The sequence below is a fragment of the Rhamphochromis longiceps genome, linkage group LG6 (assembly GCF_057381845.1).
Source record: "Rhamphochromis longiceps isolate RC_006_pf linkage group LG6, R_longiceps_female_GT1.1, whole genome shotgun sequence".
In the NCBI taxonomy this organism is placed as follows: domain Eukaryota; kingdom Metazoa; phylum Chordata; class Actinopteri; order Cichliformes; family Cichlidae; genus Rhamphochromis; species Rhamphochromis longiceps.
The window spans coordinates 7,592,077-7,609,978 of NC_140562.1; the positions used below are offsets into that span (position 1 = coordinate 7,592,077).

At 39.6% G+C, this 17,902-nt stretch overlaps 1 long non-coding RNA gene across 1 annotated transcript; it reads left to right on the forward strand.

Annotated features, from left to right (window-relative positions):
• Nucleotides 1–527: 527 nt before the first annotated feature.
• LOC146667431 (uncharacterized) lies at nt 528–12,164 on the forward strand. Its single transcript, XR_014912066.1, has 3 exons — nt 528–860; nt 1,572–1,642; nt 9,683–12,164. It is a non-coding gene; the product is annotated as an uncharacterized LOC146667431 (long non-coding RNA).
• Nucleotides 12,165–17,902: the final 5,738 nt, after the last annotated feature.

A 17,902-nucleotide genomic window follows, 5' to 3' on the forward strand; every position in this document is an offset into this window, starting at 1 on the left:
AGAATGATTTTTAATGAATTTTTGAATATGCAACCAGACTGTCACGATGGCTGTATTGGGCTGTTCCATTGTAATTTGTGTGCGCGCGTGCGTGTGACTGTTCACGCGCGTGCATGTGTGCGCGAGTCTAGGCTTTCAATCAGGATATAAAGCGAAAAGGCGCTACCGTAAAGACTGGTGTAAAAATTTATGCGGCGGATAGGAGGCGGCTGGCTTGACCGCGGCTCACAAATGACGGCTCACTTTACCAGTCTGCCCAGGGGCGGAGCGTGGGGGTGGCTTACTGGGCTTAAGCCCGGGTTGTTTTGTCAGAAGCCCGGGGTCTTTTGGAGTGTAATTTTTTCATAGTTAGATGTCTGGCTGACAACTGTATAAAACAAAAAGTACACACAATATTCGAAGCACATAGTGCACACTGTGGGAATTTACGACTGTGCGTGAATCCCCCCCTGATATTGGTATGATCCGAGCTCAGGCACTAAGTGACTGAGCGAGGGGGCGGGGCAGCTGCTGCCTGTGTGCGCTGTTGGAGAAACGGAGCCAGCCATACTAAGGAGAGCTTAAGTTTGACCAGTTACCAATGAAAATCATTCATACCGTACAAATAATGTAAATATGACGGTGCATCACGAAAGATTGATATCAAACTGATCACTTGACCAATATTACGTTACTCGCTCTTCAAGTGAATCAACAAATGGCGAAATGAAAAGCCGAACAAATGCTATTTTTTTAGAGTCTTAGCTTACGTGTGTTTATTTCATATTTTCAGTTCTTACCCTCCCCGACTAAATCGGTTTCAGTTATGTACTGAAATATAAGAATGGACATTAGAGGCTTCTTTCAAAGAAAAAACTCAGGTAAATGTTATTTTATATATTATGCTTTGTATGTTGTTCAGTATATTTCTATGCAAAACAAGAGGGATTTCAGTACACAGCAGGATATTCACATTTGTAACCAGATATTTACATACACTTTAGGGAGAAAACATAAAACATTTTTACTGTACAACATCAATTTAGAGTAAACTTTTGTTTTAGATAAATATTGAAATATATTTTGAATTAGTTAAATGTCAGAATAAAGAGAGACAGAGCTGTCTATTTTTTATCACTTTGATCAAATTTAGGAGTACATATACATTAAGTTTATTGTTAATTAGTAAGAAACTCCAGACGATTCCATTCTGAGCTGAAGAAGCTTCTGATAGGTTAGTAGAGTCCATGTGAGTAAACTGGTGGCACAGCTGTGGATGCATATAAGGCAAAACACAGAGCCTGTTTTTTTGAAATGGGAAAATCAAGAGATGTCAACCAAAACACCAGGAAAAGAACTGTGGAGCTCCATAAGTGTGGCTCAATTTGAATACAATTTGGTGCCATTTGCAATTAAGAAATACAGATAGTTTCTCTCTTTACTCTTAAAGTTAACAAATATGTTTTTTATATTTATCAATCTAAAAAAATAAACATTTAGTCCGATTTGATGTTACAATTAAAAAGTGTTTGTGTTTTGATCTGAACAGTACATAAATATGTGGTTTCAACTGTATATTTGATGATTGTCAGCACAAAGAGAGAGAGAGAGGAACAGAGAGGGAGATGGAGAATGAGGACAGAACAGAGATGAACAAGAGCAGGTGAGACACACATGTTAGTCAAATGGTTGTTTACCAAAAGTATCACCGTATCATAGGTCCTCATGTATCTTGTACCTAGTGTTTCTTTTTAGGTTTGCTATTTTTCAAATTCTATATTTATTAAGTTATGCAGGCTTGTTCGCACAACAAGGATAAATAATTATATAAACTTTTCTCAATCTAAATATTGTACTTTGGTGGAATTAAAAAATAAGTGTAGTGCAGGTCTATGATGATTTTTAGTGCTACTATCATCTAGTTCTGATTCTGGTTCTGTCTTGGTTAAGTCCTCAGTAGTCCTGATTTTGAACTGTTGTAGTCCTGTTTTAATTCCGGATCAGTTCTGGGTCTGGTTGAATTGGGGTTTAGTCCCTGTGTCTTGATACAGCCCCGACTTTGTTCTGCCTTGCTGCTTAATTAAAAAACTAGTTTAAGATGTCCTGCACATGTGATATATATTTTTCCCTATATGAAGTCATTCTTTTTTGAACAAAACTCAAAACAGAGCCTATTAATCTTTCAGTCATTTCTAACCCCCCCCCCAAAATAAATAAATAAATAAATAAATAAAAATACCACATGCATACTACCCTTTAGGGCTAAGCCCCGGGTGTTTCAAATGTCTGGCTCCGCCTCTGAGTCTGCCTGTGTATCTTCCTCCGTCTCCCTGTGCATTCTCCCCGCGCTGTCCTCCCTGCAAGGTACCCTCACTGACGTTCAGGTTTTGTTGTTTAAGTTTTAGTTTCCCCAGTTTAGAGTGTTTTCAGTTCTGTTTCTCGCCACCCCTTCCTTTGTTTGGTACATCACTGTCGCAATAAAGCTCGCTCACTTCAGAAGCCACCATTGTTAATTCTCTGCGAGCAGTGAAGAACCAAAACTAGGACTTGCAAGTTTTGCCGTGCCCCAGTGGCCAGAGCGAAGTTGTGCTGCAGATCCCAGCATGAAAGCTGAGGGACCAGTCAGCCGGCAGAAAGGCCAGTTGATGCCTCGACAGGCTGGCGTTGCTTATGCATAAGAGAAAAGCAACAATACAGCATGCTTCACTGCTCCAAGACATCCGCGGTCCTTTCACACGGTAAGTATGTCTGTTATAGCCGTCGCTTCATAAATGGCTGTCAGCGCTAATTATTCAAACCCTGTCTAAAAGGCGACTCATTTGTTGTCCAAAAACATTTCCTCTAAATTTGCAAAGTTACTGATTTAAAAATATATATTTTCGATTTTTAGCTGGATGTCACACATATGCAACACACGATAGACTCTTGAGTATATTTAAATAGCAAAATTCACAATGGTATAACCATGTTAAACAAAAGATGCCCAAGTGTGCACCAATGCAGTTTAAATGCAAGCCTTTAAACTGTATGCTGATAAGTGCATGAAGTATACCTTTACCTCTATAGCTGAAAAGACTGTATTCATAATTTGTGGATCTGCTGATTTGTTTTTATGATTAATGAAAGACCAAGACAGACTTTTAATTCATTTGAAAGCCTGATGCTTAACATTGTCCACCCCAGTTGTAAAACTCAGAAACCAGTCTTACTTGTTATCATCTATCGTCCACCTGGGCCTTACACAGAGTTTCTGTCTGATTTCTCAGACTTTATATCTAATTTAGTTCTGAGCTCAGATAAAATAATTATTGTGGGTGATTTTAACATTCATGTAGATGCTAAAAATGACAGCCTCAACATGGCATTTAATCTGTTATTAGACTCAATTGGTTTCTCTCAAACTGTAAAAGAACCCACCCACCACTTTAATCACACTCTAGATCTTGTTTTAACATATGGCATAGAAACTGAACATTTAACAGTGTTTCCTGAAAACCCTCTCCTGTCTGATCATTTCCTGATAACATTTACATTTACAATAATTGATTACACAGCAGTGGAGAGTAGACTTTATCAAAGTAGATGTCTTTCTGAAAGCGCTGTAACTAAGTTTAAGAATATAATCCACCCACTGTTATCATCTTCAATGCCCTGTACCAACATAGAGCAGAGCAGCTATCTGAACGCTACCCCAACAGAGGTCGATTATCTTGTTAATAATTTCACCTCCTCACTACGTACGACTCTGGATACTGTAGCTCCTGTGAAAACTAAGGTCTCTAATCAGAAGTACCTGACTCTGTGGTATAATTCTCAAACACGTACCCTAAAGCAGATGACTCGTAATCTGGAGAGGAAATGGCATGTCACAAATTTAGAGGATCATCATTTAGCCTGGAGAAATAGTTTGCTGCTTTATAAGAAAGCCCTCTGCAAAGCCAGAACATCTTACTATTCATCACTGATTGAAGAAAATAAGAACAACCCCAGGTTTCTCTTCAGCACTGTAGCCAGGCTGACAAAAAGTCAGAGCTCTTTTGAGCCAACCATCCCTTTAACGTTAACTAGTAATGACTTCATGAACTTCTTCACAAATAAAATTTTTATCATTAGAGGAAAAATTACCAATAATCATCCCACAGATGTAATATTATCTACAGCTACTCTTAGTACCATTGATGTTAAGTTAGACTCTTTTTCTCTAATTGATCTTTCTGTGTTAACTTCAATAATTACTTCCTCCAAACCATCAACGTGTCTTTTAGACCCCATTCCTACAAAACTGCTCAAAGAAGTCCTGCCATTAATTAATTCTTCAATCTTAAATATGATCAACCTATCTCTAATAATTGGCTATGTACCACAGGCCTTCAAGCTGGCTGTAGTTAAACCTTTACTCAAAAAGCCATCTCTAGACCCAGCAGTCTTAGCTAATTATAGGCCAATCTCCAACCTTCCTTTCATATCAAAAATCCTTGAAAGAGTAGTTGTCAAACAGCTAACTGATCATCTGCAGAGGAATGGCTTATTTGAAGAGTTTCAGTCAGGTTTCAGAGCTCATCACAGCACAGAAACAGCTTTAGTGAAGGTTACAAATGATCTTCTTATGGCCTCTGACAGTGGACTCATCTCTGTGCTTGTCCTGCTAGACCTCAGTGCAGCGTTCGATACTGTCGACCATAATATCCTATTAGAATGATTAGAGCATGCTGTAGGTATTACAGGTACTGTGCTGCAGTGGTTTGTATCATATCTATCTAATAGACTCCAATTTGTTCATGTAAATGGAGAGTCCTCTTCACACACTGAGGTTAATTATGGAGTTCCACAGGGTTCAGTGCTAGGACCAATTCTGTTTACATTATACGTGCTTCCCTTAGGCAGCATCATTAGAAGACATAGCATACATTTACACTGCTATGCTGATGACACCCAGCTCTATCTGTCGATGAAGCCAGATAACACACACCAATTAGTTAAACTGCAGGAATGTCTTAAAGACATAAAGACCTGGATGGCCGCTAACTTTCTGCTTCTTAATTCAGATAAAACTGAGGTTATTGTACTCGGCCCTGAAAATCTTAGAAATATGGTATCTAACCAGATTCTTACTCTGGATGGCATTACCTTGGCCTCCAGTAAAGCTGTGAGGAACCTTGGAGTCATTTTTGACCAGGACATGTCCTTCAACGCACATATTAAACAAATATGTAAGACTGCTTTCTTCCATTTGCGCAACATCTCTAAAATTAGAAATATCCTGTCTCAGAGTGACGCTGAAAAACTAGTTCATGCATTTATTACTTCCAGGCTGGACGGCTGTAATTCATTATTATCAGGAAGTACAAAAAACTCACTGAAAAGCCTTCAGCTAATCCAAAATGCTGCAGCAAGAGTCCTGACAGGGACTAGAAAGAGAGAGCATATTTCTCCTGTTTTGGCTTCCCTTCATTGGCTTCCTGTTAAATCCAGAATTGAATTCAAAATCCTGCTCCTCACATACAAGGTCTTAAATAATCAGGCCCCATCTTATCTTAATGACCTTGTAGTACCATATCACCCAATTAGAGCACTTCGCTCTCGCTCTGCAGTCCTACTTGTTGTTCCTAGAGTATTTAAAAGTAGAATGGGAGGGAGAGCCTTCAGTTTTCAGGCCCCTCTTCTGTGGAACCAGCTTCCAGTTTGGATTCAGGAGACAGACACTATCTCTACTTTTAAGATTAGGCTTCAAACTTTCCTTTTTGCTAAAGCATATAGTTAGGGCTGGACCAGGTGACCCTGAATCCTCCCTTAGTTATGCTGCAATAGACGTAGGCTGCCGGGGATTCCCATGATGCGTTGAGTTTTTCCTTTCCAGTCACCTTTCTCACTCACTATGTGTTAAAGACCTCTCTGCATTGAATCATATCTGTTATTAATCTCTGTCTCTCTTCCACGGCGTGTCTTTTATCCTGTCTTCCTTCTCTCACCCCAACCGGTCGCAGCAGATGGCCCCGCCCCTCCCTGAGCCTGGTTCTGCCGGAGGTTTCTTCCTGTTAAAAGGGAGTTTTTCCTTCCCACTGTCGCCAAAGTGCTTGCTCATAGGGGGTCATATGATTGTTGGTTTTTTCTCTGTATCTGTTATTATAGGATCCACTGTACAATATAAAGCACCTTGAGGCGACTTTTGTTGTGATTTGGCGCTATATAAATAAAATTGAATTGAATTGAATTATTATACCTAGAACAAGAGAGTCTGATAGGTGTCTATGTTAAGAATCCTTAACAGCGGTTCGTGTGTTGAAACAACACTGTTCTCCCAGAAATTTGTCAGTTTCTTTTTCATTTTGAGTATAATTTTAAAATCTTAGTTCAAACTGCTTGAAAATGTATTTGCACAAGAAGTTTATTCTATCTCCTATAGTCTACTAGCAGAAAACTGTCTCTTAATGAATCAAACCTTTCTTTGTGAAGATGCATAAAGAGCCTTTATTTTACCTAGAATAAGCGATTCTGACAGGTGTCTACCCTAGGAATCCTTAACAGAGATTAATGTGTTAAAATGACAGTGTTCTCACTTTTAAAATCAAATCGAATCGATATTGAAATATTGATTCTTCTGATCCAGATATTTATGTTCTAAAACAGATTTTTATATTAAAATATTAATATTGCAGTCATTTGGGCTAAATTTTTGGTTGTAGTTAACAGGAACACAGTGGAAAATAAATATATTATTTGGATCGTCTAAATGATTGGTAGGAACTACTTCTTCCTCTGTCATTGTGATATGTGAAATATGCATGTGTAAATGCATCAAGGCTTATGTGCGTTCAATCCCTCAGTTGACAATAATGGCTGATCATAAGCATACGCATAAGCGGAGCTTTTTCAGCTCCATAAACAGCCAAGACTTGGTTTGTGACACGTGGCAAGACCACAAACCTTGTCATATACTATCAAAAGCAAATTATAACACCGAATATGATGAGATTATGATGAGGCGAACTGAAGAGAAGGAGAGGGACAGGTGCTGTAAAGGGCAAGTCTGACATTGCACTATCCAGGTACAGAGGAAGAAAATGTGGAGCTGTTGGCGACGTGTAGCACTGTTGATAAATTTTGGAAAATGATTAATGTCTAGGCTTAGGTTTTTGTGTCGAGTTTTAGTAATGTTAATTCACTTCATCCTTAAAACTACTGAATTCCCATTTGTTCAAATGTACACTGATTAACATGGTTATGAAATAAGTAATGAAATAAATACATGCTATAATACAAAGATGTATGAGTTTAGATTGGAGTGTGTCCCAGAGATCACCTCACATCAATCCAATTGGCTCAGATTTAGTCAGGTAAGGTTTAAAGTGGATTATATAGGCTAGGTGTCGTTAAAAAATACAACGTACATGGGGTAAAACAAGGTTTAGGTAAGGATAGTAAGATGATAACATGTATTTATAAAATGTTTCCCAGCTTTATTATTATTTTCAGTCAGTCACATGTGTTGTGAGTGATTGTTAATTAAATATTTTTAAATATAACCATTGACTTTTCAGATTTTTTATTTCTTGTATGATAATTTTTCATAATTAAAAAATAAGAAAAGGTAGTATGATGTCTTTTATTCAAGGTATAATTTGAAATACACTTTTTTATTTTGATTTTCAAAGCACATTAAGTTACTTGGTATCAGATTAGAAGGAAATGAGACATCACTCTTAGTTCAAACTACTTGAAAACCTATTTGCCCACAATGTTTCTTCTATCTCCTTTTCAATACAATTCAATTTGATTATATTTATGCAGCACCACATCACAACAACGGCTGCCTCAAGGTGCTTTATAATGTAAGGTAAAGACCCTACAATAACACAAAGAAACAGAGAAAATCTTAACGATCTAATGACCCTCTATGAGCAAATACTTTGGCGACCTCCTGCAGAACCCGGCTGAAGGAGGGGTGGCTGTCTGATGTGGCTGCTTGGGGAGAGGAGAAAAACAGGACAAAAGACATGCTGTGGAAGAGAGACAGAAATTCATAATAACTAATAATGGCACACATAGTGAGGTGAAAAAGAGGACTGAAGAAAAAACACTTAATGCATCCCCAGCATGGGGAATCCGCCAGTACACGTATTCCAGAGTAACTGAGTGAGGATTCAGGGTCACCTGATCCAGCCCTAACTATATGGTTAATCAAAAAGGAAAGTTTTAAGCCTAATCTTAAAAGTATAGAGGGTGTTCTATATCCTAACTGGAAAGCTGGTTCAACAGAAGAGGGCCCTTAAAGCTGAAGGCTCTGCCTCCCATTCTACTTTCTCCCATTCAATTTCTACTTTTATATACTCAAGGAACTACTAGTAAGCCTGCAGTCAGAGAGGGAAGTGCTCTAATGGGGTGATATTGCACTATAAGGCTATTATGACAAGATAAGGCCTGATTATTCACCAGCTTCTATGTGAGGAGCAGGATTTTAAGTTCATTTCTGTATTTTTTCCTGCTCTGTCTTTTTAGCCTGTCAGTAGTCTTGCTCCAGAATTTGGATCAACTAAAGGCTTTTCAATACATTTTAAGGACATAATAACACATTCCAGAATTCCAGCCCAGAAGTAATAAATGCATGAACTATTTTTTCAGCTTCATTTCAAATTTGAGAGATATTGCACAAATGGAAGAAAGCAGTCCTAGATATGTTGCATTGAAGCACATATCCTTTTTTAAAAAACCCATTTACTGAATTTTTTTTCAAAGTAAGCACATCACTACACCACACATCAGTAAGACCATTTCTCAGAGCTCATACCTTCTACCGTATGATATTTTATTTCTCAATGGATCTGTTGTTACAATAGGGACTGTAAACTTATTACCCAAGCAGAGAACCTCACAAACTTTAATTTTCTGATGTTGTGAGAGGATTTTATTATGTCAGGAAAAGTAATTCAATTCAATTCCATTTTATTCCATATAGTACCAAATCACAGCAAGTTGCCTCAAGGTGCTTGTGTAAGGTTCCAAAACTTTTTCTATGGAAATATGAAAAAGAGTTGTCCTCCCAAATTTACCTAAAACCTATAGGATGTAGTCTGCAAATGTTCCTCTAATAGTCAGGTAACAACTTAATGTTACTTGAGTGCGTGTCTTGCAACGACAGCACAAGTAATAAAGCAACTGTATTATTTGCTTTACTATTATTTGCAATGTTGTGATTATAGATATGACTAGTATATGTATTTTGCTCCTGTTTCTCAGTCTAGAAACTGAGAAATTTGTAAATCACCTATATATGAATGTGCTGATGTTCACATTTTCTTGGTTTGTAGGGCTCCGTACTTTGTGGAAATGAGCTAATTGAAAAGTTTTAATCTGACATAAGAATGTGAAGCAAGAGTTGATGCCCATCAAAAAGTTTAGACAGCAGGGTATGAACACAATGTCAGCTGTATTTGGTCTACTAAGAGTTATTCTCTGGACAGGAATAATGTAGAATAATTTAGAAGCTACCACCATTAGCGTCTAATGAGCCAAAACAGATGCATATTTGAAGAAACAGGTGAAGTTGGTAGTCCAGGTCTGGGTCTAATAATGATTAGTCCGGAGGTTTCAGTCTGTGTGGTTTATCCTCTAGCTTCATTCTGTTTTGTGGTTCTCTGATATTAGTTCGTTGCTGGGGCAAAGATCCAACACACAAGTCTTCTTTTTCTTTCTCTTCCGTATCCAGGAAGTACATCCTATCCTTTAAGGACTGAGGTGAAGTGGGGCATTCGGCTGCAGGTTCTGGAAAAAGAAAGGATACCTCATCAAAGTTTGTCATAGCTAGTATTCTTTTTTTCACAAATACAATCAGCAAGATGAACAGAAATTACTGACAAAAAAGTAAGAAAAAGTACATGCACAATCAGTAATGAAAACATGAACCCCATTAACATCAAATAAAGAATAATGAAATGACTGTGTTGGAAAAATGGAAAAATGGAGCCGCTGGAGACACCCTAGGGCAGGGGTGTCAAACTCAATTGCACAGGGGGCCAAAACTCAAGGCACACTTTAGGTCGCGGGCCAAACAAGATAAACATTTATTGAACATACTAAAAAAATGTTTTTTACATATAAATATGAATAAAAACAGACAGGAATATTATTCCAGAAAAAAATAAACTTTAAATATTTTGCTCTTCATAAAAATATATCCTGTCAAAATTATGCAAGTTAGAAATATGAACATGCTGCCAAAAAACCCCAGAAAAAATGAATGAAAATTGTGCTTTTAAGTAAACGCTAAAATAACAACAAATCAAAACAATCAAAACAATGAGATTTTGTTGCTATTATGCCATATAAACTTTAAACTTTAAATAAATAAAGTTGATGATGATATATTAAAAAAACAAAATAAACTTAAAATATTTTGCTCTTCATAAAAATGTCTCCTGTCAAAATGATACAAATTCAAACTATAAAATATGAACATGATGCAAAAAACAAATTGTAAATATAAATAAAATTTCTGCTTTTCAGCAAAAGTTAAAAAACCCCCCCCAACAAATCATAACATTCAATTTTCTTTGCTCTTATGCCATTTTGTCAGAGCTAGATCAGAAGCTAGCATCTTTTAAGATGACAAGCTCGTTCAAGTTTGGTGTGAGGTCTTGTGTTGTAGAGATTCTCAGGATGGACTGCAGGTGTTCATCAGTGAGACGACTCCTGTGTGCTGTTTTGTTAACCTTCAACACTGAAAACAGCTTCTCACAGAGATATGTGCTACCAAACATACATAAGGTTTGAGCCGCATGTAGACGGAGCTGGGGCATTGCTTCAGGAATGGAACAGTAAACTGTGCGGGCCCTTCAGTGTCGTACTTTGTCTTGAGTGTGTCCCATTACACTGCAGCTCCATCAGCTCCATCTGAATCTGCACAGGTGCAGTTTCCATGTCAACTGTAAATGGGTTGCGAAGCAGTTCGAAAATCTCTTTTTGTGCTTCTCTCACCCCAACCGGTCGCAGCAGATGGCCCCGCCCCTCCCTGAGCCTGGTTCTGCCGGAGGTTTCTTCCTGTTAAAAGGGAGTTTTTCCTTCCCACTGTCGCCAAAGTGCTTGCTCATAGGGGTCATATGATTGTTGGGTTTTTCTCTGTATCTATGAAGCGCCTTGAGGCGACTTTTGTTGTGATTTGGCGATCGTGGCCCAAGAGTTGGGTGTTCGTCTTGTAATTGGAAGGTTGCCGGTTCGAGCCCCGGCTCAAACAGTCTCGGTCGTTGTGTCCTTGGGCAAGACACTTCACCTACCGCCTACTGGTGATGGCCAGAGGGGCCGATGGCACGTTATGGCAGCCTCGCCTCTGTCAGTCTGCCCCAGAGCAGCTGTGGCTACAACTGTAGCTTGCCTTCACCAGTGTGTGAATGTGAGAGTGAATGAATAGTGGTATTGTAAAGCGCTTTGAGGGGTCCCGAAAAGCGCTATATAAATGCAATCCATTATTATTATTATTATATATAAATAAAATTGAATTGAATTGAATTGAATTGAATTGAACCAAACCAAAGTGCCGTGCGAACTCAGTGCGCAGTGCACTCAATTTATCAGCAATGTCCGCATTTGGGAACACTGTTGCACTGACTTGGTTCAACATTACTTGGCTACAGGGAAAGTGAGGCAAGTTGCACTGGTGCATTTGTGACTCCCATAAGAGCAGCTTCACTTGAAATGTCTATACTGCATCATACATGCCATGTCCATGAACTGACAGATTTCCTTGCTGAGCTAAAAAACTCTATTGAGAACTTTCCCCAACTCAGCCAACGGACCTCTGTATGATGAGAAATGTCGGCAAACTCTGAATCTATTTCCTCCATAAAAGACTGAAATTGCTCGGATAAAATTTACAGTTTGTGTTATGGTGCTCATTACATGCTCCATTTTTAGGACTTTACCACACAGCGTTTCCTGTTGTATGACACAGTGATATGCTGTTAACTCACCAGTACAGTTCTCCACCTGCATCTTTACTTGCATCCTGCCGACTAGTCCACTTTTTTGTAAGTCCAACAAGTTTGTCCCAGGGCAGTTTCATGTCAGTTACACTTTGACATATGTTTTCAAAAATGTATTTTCCTGTCATTGTCCAGTGCATTGATTTAATGTCCTCTGTAACGCGCAAATTTGAGTCCACTCCACGGATGAAGATGGTCAGCTGTGTAATGTTCATCATGTCTGTACTTTGTTTCACAGCAAGAGAGTATGCAATAAAGTCTTTGCTTCTTTCATACAACTGTGTTCTTAAATCAGTGGCCGTCTCACAAACCCAATTAACAATCGTATTTCTGCTCAGGCTCACATTTGCCAAAATCTGCGTTTTGTCTGGACACAACATGTCACACACCTTCATCATGCAGCTCTTCAGAAACTTTCCCTTGGTAAATGATGGGGTTGATTTGGCTATCTCATCTATCACAGTAAAACTTGCTTTCACAACAACTTCACTTTGTGATTTTGCTCTGGTGAAAAACGTCTGCTGAGATGTCAGATTATTCTTTAGTTCTTCTACTTTCTGTATTTTCTGTTCTGCATTTAGGTTTTCTGGCTTATCCCGATGTTTTGTCTCAGAGCACCATCTTAAATTTAATTCCACATTAGCACACAAATAAGACACGTGGCATTAGGTACTGGCGGTAGGTACTGGCAGGCCAAGCGGAACACGGCTTGGGGAGTGATGAAAACAAAACGCGAATTTGGGAGGAGCAGGCCAAGGAAAAAGACTTTCAGGCTGCCTCAAAGAGATTTTGGCAAACTGTTAGATGACTTAGGAGTGGAAAAGTTCCAACTAAGGATATTGTTATGTAATGTAAGGAATACTGTGAGGACTTCTTCCCACAGACATGTCTTCCATAGAGGAATCCGATTATCTGGGGACTAGGGGTAAGGCTCGTTTATCACTGGGGATCAGGTCACTGAGGCAGTTAAACAACACCTTGGTCTAGAGCCCCTGGGTTTGCCTCTACAATGTTCATGGAGATGGTGAGTCCCATCTTCAGAAGGATGACTGTAGGGCATGCTCCAACCATCGGAGGACCACACTTCTATGCCAGGGTGCTTGAAAGGAGAGTCTCTGTTAGTTGAACCTCAGATACAAGAGGAATAATGTGATTTTCATCCAAGTCACCGAACATCGGACCATGTCTTTACCTTCTCTAGAAAATTTGAAATATGTGGTAAGTTATTATCTTAGTTCTATAGATTCTATACGTTCCAAATTATTATGCAAATTGTGTTTAAGTGTCATAAAGATTAAATAAGTTGTTTTTCAATTAAACCCATGGATGGAATTGTGCTCTTTGGATGATTGAAATCAATATTAGACACCTGTGATCATTAGTTTGCCAGGTGAGCCCAATTAAAGGAAAAACTACTAAAGAAGGATGTTCCACATTATTAAGCAGACCACCATTTTCAAGCAATATAGGAAGGAAAAATGATCTCTCTGTTGCTGAAAAGCGTGAAATAGTTGAATGCCTTGGACATGTAATGAAAACGTCAGCTATTTCACGAAAACTTAAGCGTGATCACTATAATGTAAGAGATTTGTGGCTGAGTCACAGCACGCATGGGTTCGTGCAGATAAAGGCACAACGAGGAAGGTTTCTGCCAGACAAATACATCAGGTTAAGAGAGCAGCTGCTAAAAGGCCATTACAAAGCAGCAAATAGATATTTTGAAGCTGCTGGTGCCTCTGGAGCCCTGCGAACATCAAAGTGTAGGATCCTCCAGAGACTTGCAATTGTGCATAAACCTTATATTTGGCCACCCTAACCAATGCTCACAAGCAGAAACGGCTGCAGTGGGCCCAGAACTACAAGAAGACTAATTTTCAAACAGTCCTGAGTGCCGTGCAACCCTGGATGTGCCAGATGGATGCAGTGGTGGATGGTTGGTGGACAGCTATCATGCCTCAACAGGGCTGCAACATCAGCAAGGAGGTGGTGGAGTCATGTTTAGAGCCGGAATCATGGGGAGAGAGCTTGGTGTGAAAAAGACCTCTGCAAAGTATGTGGAGTTTCTGACTGACCACTCTCTAGAAGAACTGTGCCTTCTGCAACAAAACCGTCTTCATGCAAGACAATGCACCATCTTATGCTACAAGGAACCTCTGCATCTTTGGCTGCTATCGGCATAAAAGAAGAGAAACTTATGGTGTGGCCCCCATTCTTCCCTGACCTCAATCCTATTGAGAATACGAGGGTGGGAGGCAGTTCACATCCAAACAGCAGCTCTGGGGGGCTGCAAAGACATTCAAGTAGAAACTTTCCAAAAACTTACAAGTTACATGGATGCAAGAATTGTAAAACTGATATCAAACAAGGTGTCCTATGTTAATATTTAACTTGACCTGTTAAGATGTTTTTGATTGAAATAGCTTTTGATTTCAGTAAAATTGATCTACTAATGCTGCAAATTCAACAAATGACCATTTTCAATTCTTTACAACTATAAAATGTTTTGAAACTCTGTGTGCTAAAAAAAATCGACTGACTGTACTGCTGTCTTTATTGGCCTAGATTCTTAAAAAGAGAGATTTCTAATCTCACAAGTCTTATTTTTTCTTCCATGTCAGTTATTAATGGCCCGTTGGTATGTGTAATTTACAGCAAGGCTGAAGAATCCATGCCGGCAAGGGTGAGACTTTATTTTCATGGGCACACTATGCGGCCAATCACATCCAAAGACAGACTGGTATCATATCATTATGTGAAAGAAGGAAGGGGAGCAGACGCTCCAAGACTGCAAGTGTAGTGATACAGGCTGAGTACACAGAGAGAAATGGGAGCAGGGCCATTTTACAGTTCAGTATTGAAATACAATATCCCAAAAAGCTGATTCATCTGGACGTAGCGTTTTCAGTGGGAGAAACGTTTCGTCACTCATCCAAGTGACTTCTTTGGTCTCAGCTGACTGCAGGTTTCCCCAACCTTATAAACAGTACATTTGCATAATGACTGAAACTAGAACCACTAGGAGTGGAGCCAAACCCGAATACGGTATTCAGAAAGGTACAAATAACGTGTTTTTTTTAAGAATACTTATTTTGAACAAATACTTAAAAAAATATTCATATTCGGGAACAAGAAAAACTTTATATCAAAAAGCTGAGTTTCCTTATGAGACCGCTGTGCATGACTAGATGAGTGATGTGTAAAAGAGGTGACTGACATGGGCTGCTCCACACAGCAACAGAGAAGGCTCGGCTGAGCGAAAAAAGGCTGAACTGCATCACTATTATTGTTGAATAGATTTTTTTATACTTTAACTGAGTTCCGGAGGCGGTTTATAACTTTCGCGAAGATCGGAAGATTATTCTATTACGCTGCATTATTGAAATAGGCTGTTGACAGAGTAACGTTAACGTTCGGTTTAAAAGGTTAAAACAATGCTTGTGTAGTTGTGTTGAATTTTATGCACTTGTGGGAGTTATATGGTACGTTTAAGTTAGTTTTGCAGACAGCAAGATGTGGGCTATAGAGTAATTAACTTTAGCATAGCTTCCTGTCACTCATTAACTTAGCTGAAACTCCCCACATGGATTTGGGCAATCAAACAGAAAAGAGTGTTGCTGTGTGGAAGCATTTTACAGCCAGTACTGCAGATTAAACCAAAGTGATATGTAATGTGTGCAAAAGTCAAATCAGCAGAGGCAGATATATCAAACATCTGGCAACATCTGCATAATCACATGCACTTAAAGCATCCTCTCCTGGTACTGTCTGCCAACTCCCCCCACAAGCATCAATCCCCCCACCAGCACCAATTCATCATCACAACCATGTCCTGCCCCTGCAAGTCAGTTTCGCTGTCTGTTCAGTGTCCTCCAACAAGGAGGTGGTGGGGTTCATAATCTTCACAATGGTATTTTATCAGTTGGTGGTTTAATCATGGATGAGGCAATTGCTGTTATTTTCTTTTCGATGATGTTCCTTGTTACATATTCATTGCTGGATTTATGGAAAAACATCAACTAATATTGCATATCCATAATTATTATAATGGATATAATTAAAGAACACTTACACTATAACGTTAATTCGAAGTTAAACGCAAAAAAACTTGATTATTATGCCTATTTAGAATTTTACTCGAATGCACATACAAATACTTTTCCACCCTCAACAAATACAAATACGCCTGCTTTGCACATCTCTAAGAACCACTGAATAAACAATCGGCTGGGAGGTTAGTTCCTTGATCATTAGTATGCAGATTGTCATGACCGTTGATGAACAACCACTGATCAACACTCACTCATCAAATGCCACTGATCAGTGGCCATGAGTACCATTCACAGAGAGTTGGGGAATAGCTGAAATCACAGCATTGTAAGATGGTGAAAGATGTACCCTTAGGTCCCCTCCTTGATTCAGAGATGGTCTTTCCCTTTTCACGTAAATGGCCTCCTTGACTCTGCGCTCAAACCAGCGTTCCTTCCTGTCCAGGATGTGTACATCCCCATCGCTGAAAGAGTGTCCACTGGCCTGCAGGTGTAAATAGACTGCAGAGCCCTGGCTTGACGAGGTATCTCTGTGTTGTGACATCTGCTTCGCCGGAGGTTGTTTGGTTTCCCTGATGTACAAGCCAGTTCTCAATAAAAGGCACTATAGTTTGCAAAAGGTACCTGAAGGAATCTTAGACCAAAACAAAATGTTCAGGTCTAATGAAACAAGAATTGAACAATTTAGCCTGAACGCAAGCATCAGATCTCTAGGAAAGTCAAAGTCAAAAAAACTTTATTTATCCCCAAGGGGCAATTAAGAGAGGAGAAACCCACTCATCACCTGGCCAATACCATCCCTACAATGAAGCATGATGGTGGCAGCATCATTTTGGGGATTTTTTTTTTTTTTTTTTTTGGTTGCAGGAGCTGGGAGACCAGTCAAGGTTGAGTGAAAGATTAATACAGTGTAGTGGGGTTTGGTTTGAGGCTCAGCTGCAGGGGAGGGGTACAGCAGCATGTTCAGAGGACAGCTTCATTGCAGGTTGTGCAGCAGTGTTGGTGGTGGGGGCAGCTGGGACATTTTCCCCAGGAATACACGCTTACAGAGGTCAGGCAGGTGTTCTGTGTTGCTGAGGGGTCAACACCCTCCCTCAGTCCAGGAGAGACGTGCAACGTTCTGGTAAGATGCTAGGTGGTATGGACTATGGTGGATATAGTGAATATAGCCGCCAGGTTATGATGGATTTGGGTTGCATGCAGACCCTGGTTCACCAAACCCTGGTTTGGCCCAGGACATTATTGGAGGCGGAGTGGGTGAAGGTTAGGTTTATGTATGGAGAGATTCATGAAACAAATATTAGGGCAAAAGCTAGTTGGGAAGTCAGCACATAGCCCGTGCCTGACGCTTCCTATAATTCGGGGAAGAGATTCTCCGGGGTTCAATAACTTGTTGTGGGAGGGCATGGGGATGCTTTAGCAACCTTTAGTGGAGTGTTTGTGCTGCTCACAGCATCAATGTGGTGTTGTGCGACACTGACTCTGAGGAGGAGCAGACAGCGGGGCCTTTTTGCTCCACAGAAGATTTTCCACTGGAGCAGTCTTGACAATACCCTAGACTCACCCTTCCACCAAGTGATAAAAATTTATGGTCACTTGGTGCGCCCTGAAGCAGCACGCACCTACTAGCACTTTAATATTGATTAAAGATAGGCTGTATCAAGTGAGTTGTGACACTCGCACAGAAGAACATACAATGTTGTTGGTGCCTAAAAGTCGCCAGGAAATTAACCTCTTTTTTTTTTCTATTTTTTTCAGTACAACCCCACGGCAAGGCACATTGGATATGTTAAACACACATAGATATCACTTATTATTTGCTCTGGTAGACTTCTGGTATCTGCCTTTTTTTAATGAGGGACCACAATATTCATAGCTCTATGCAATGAGGATGTAACACTACTT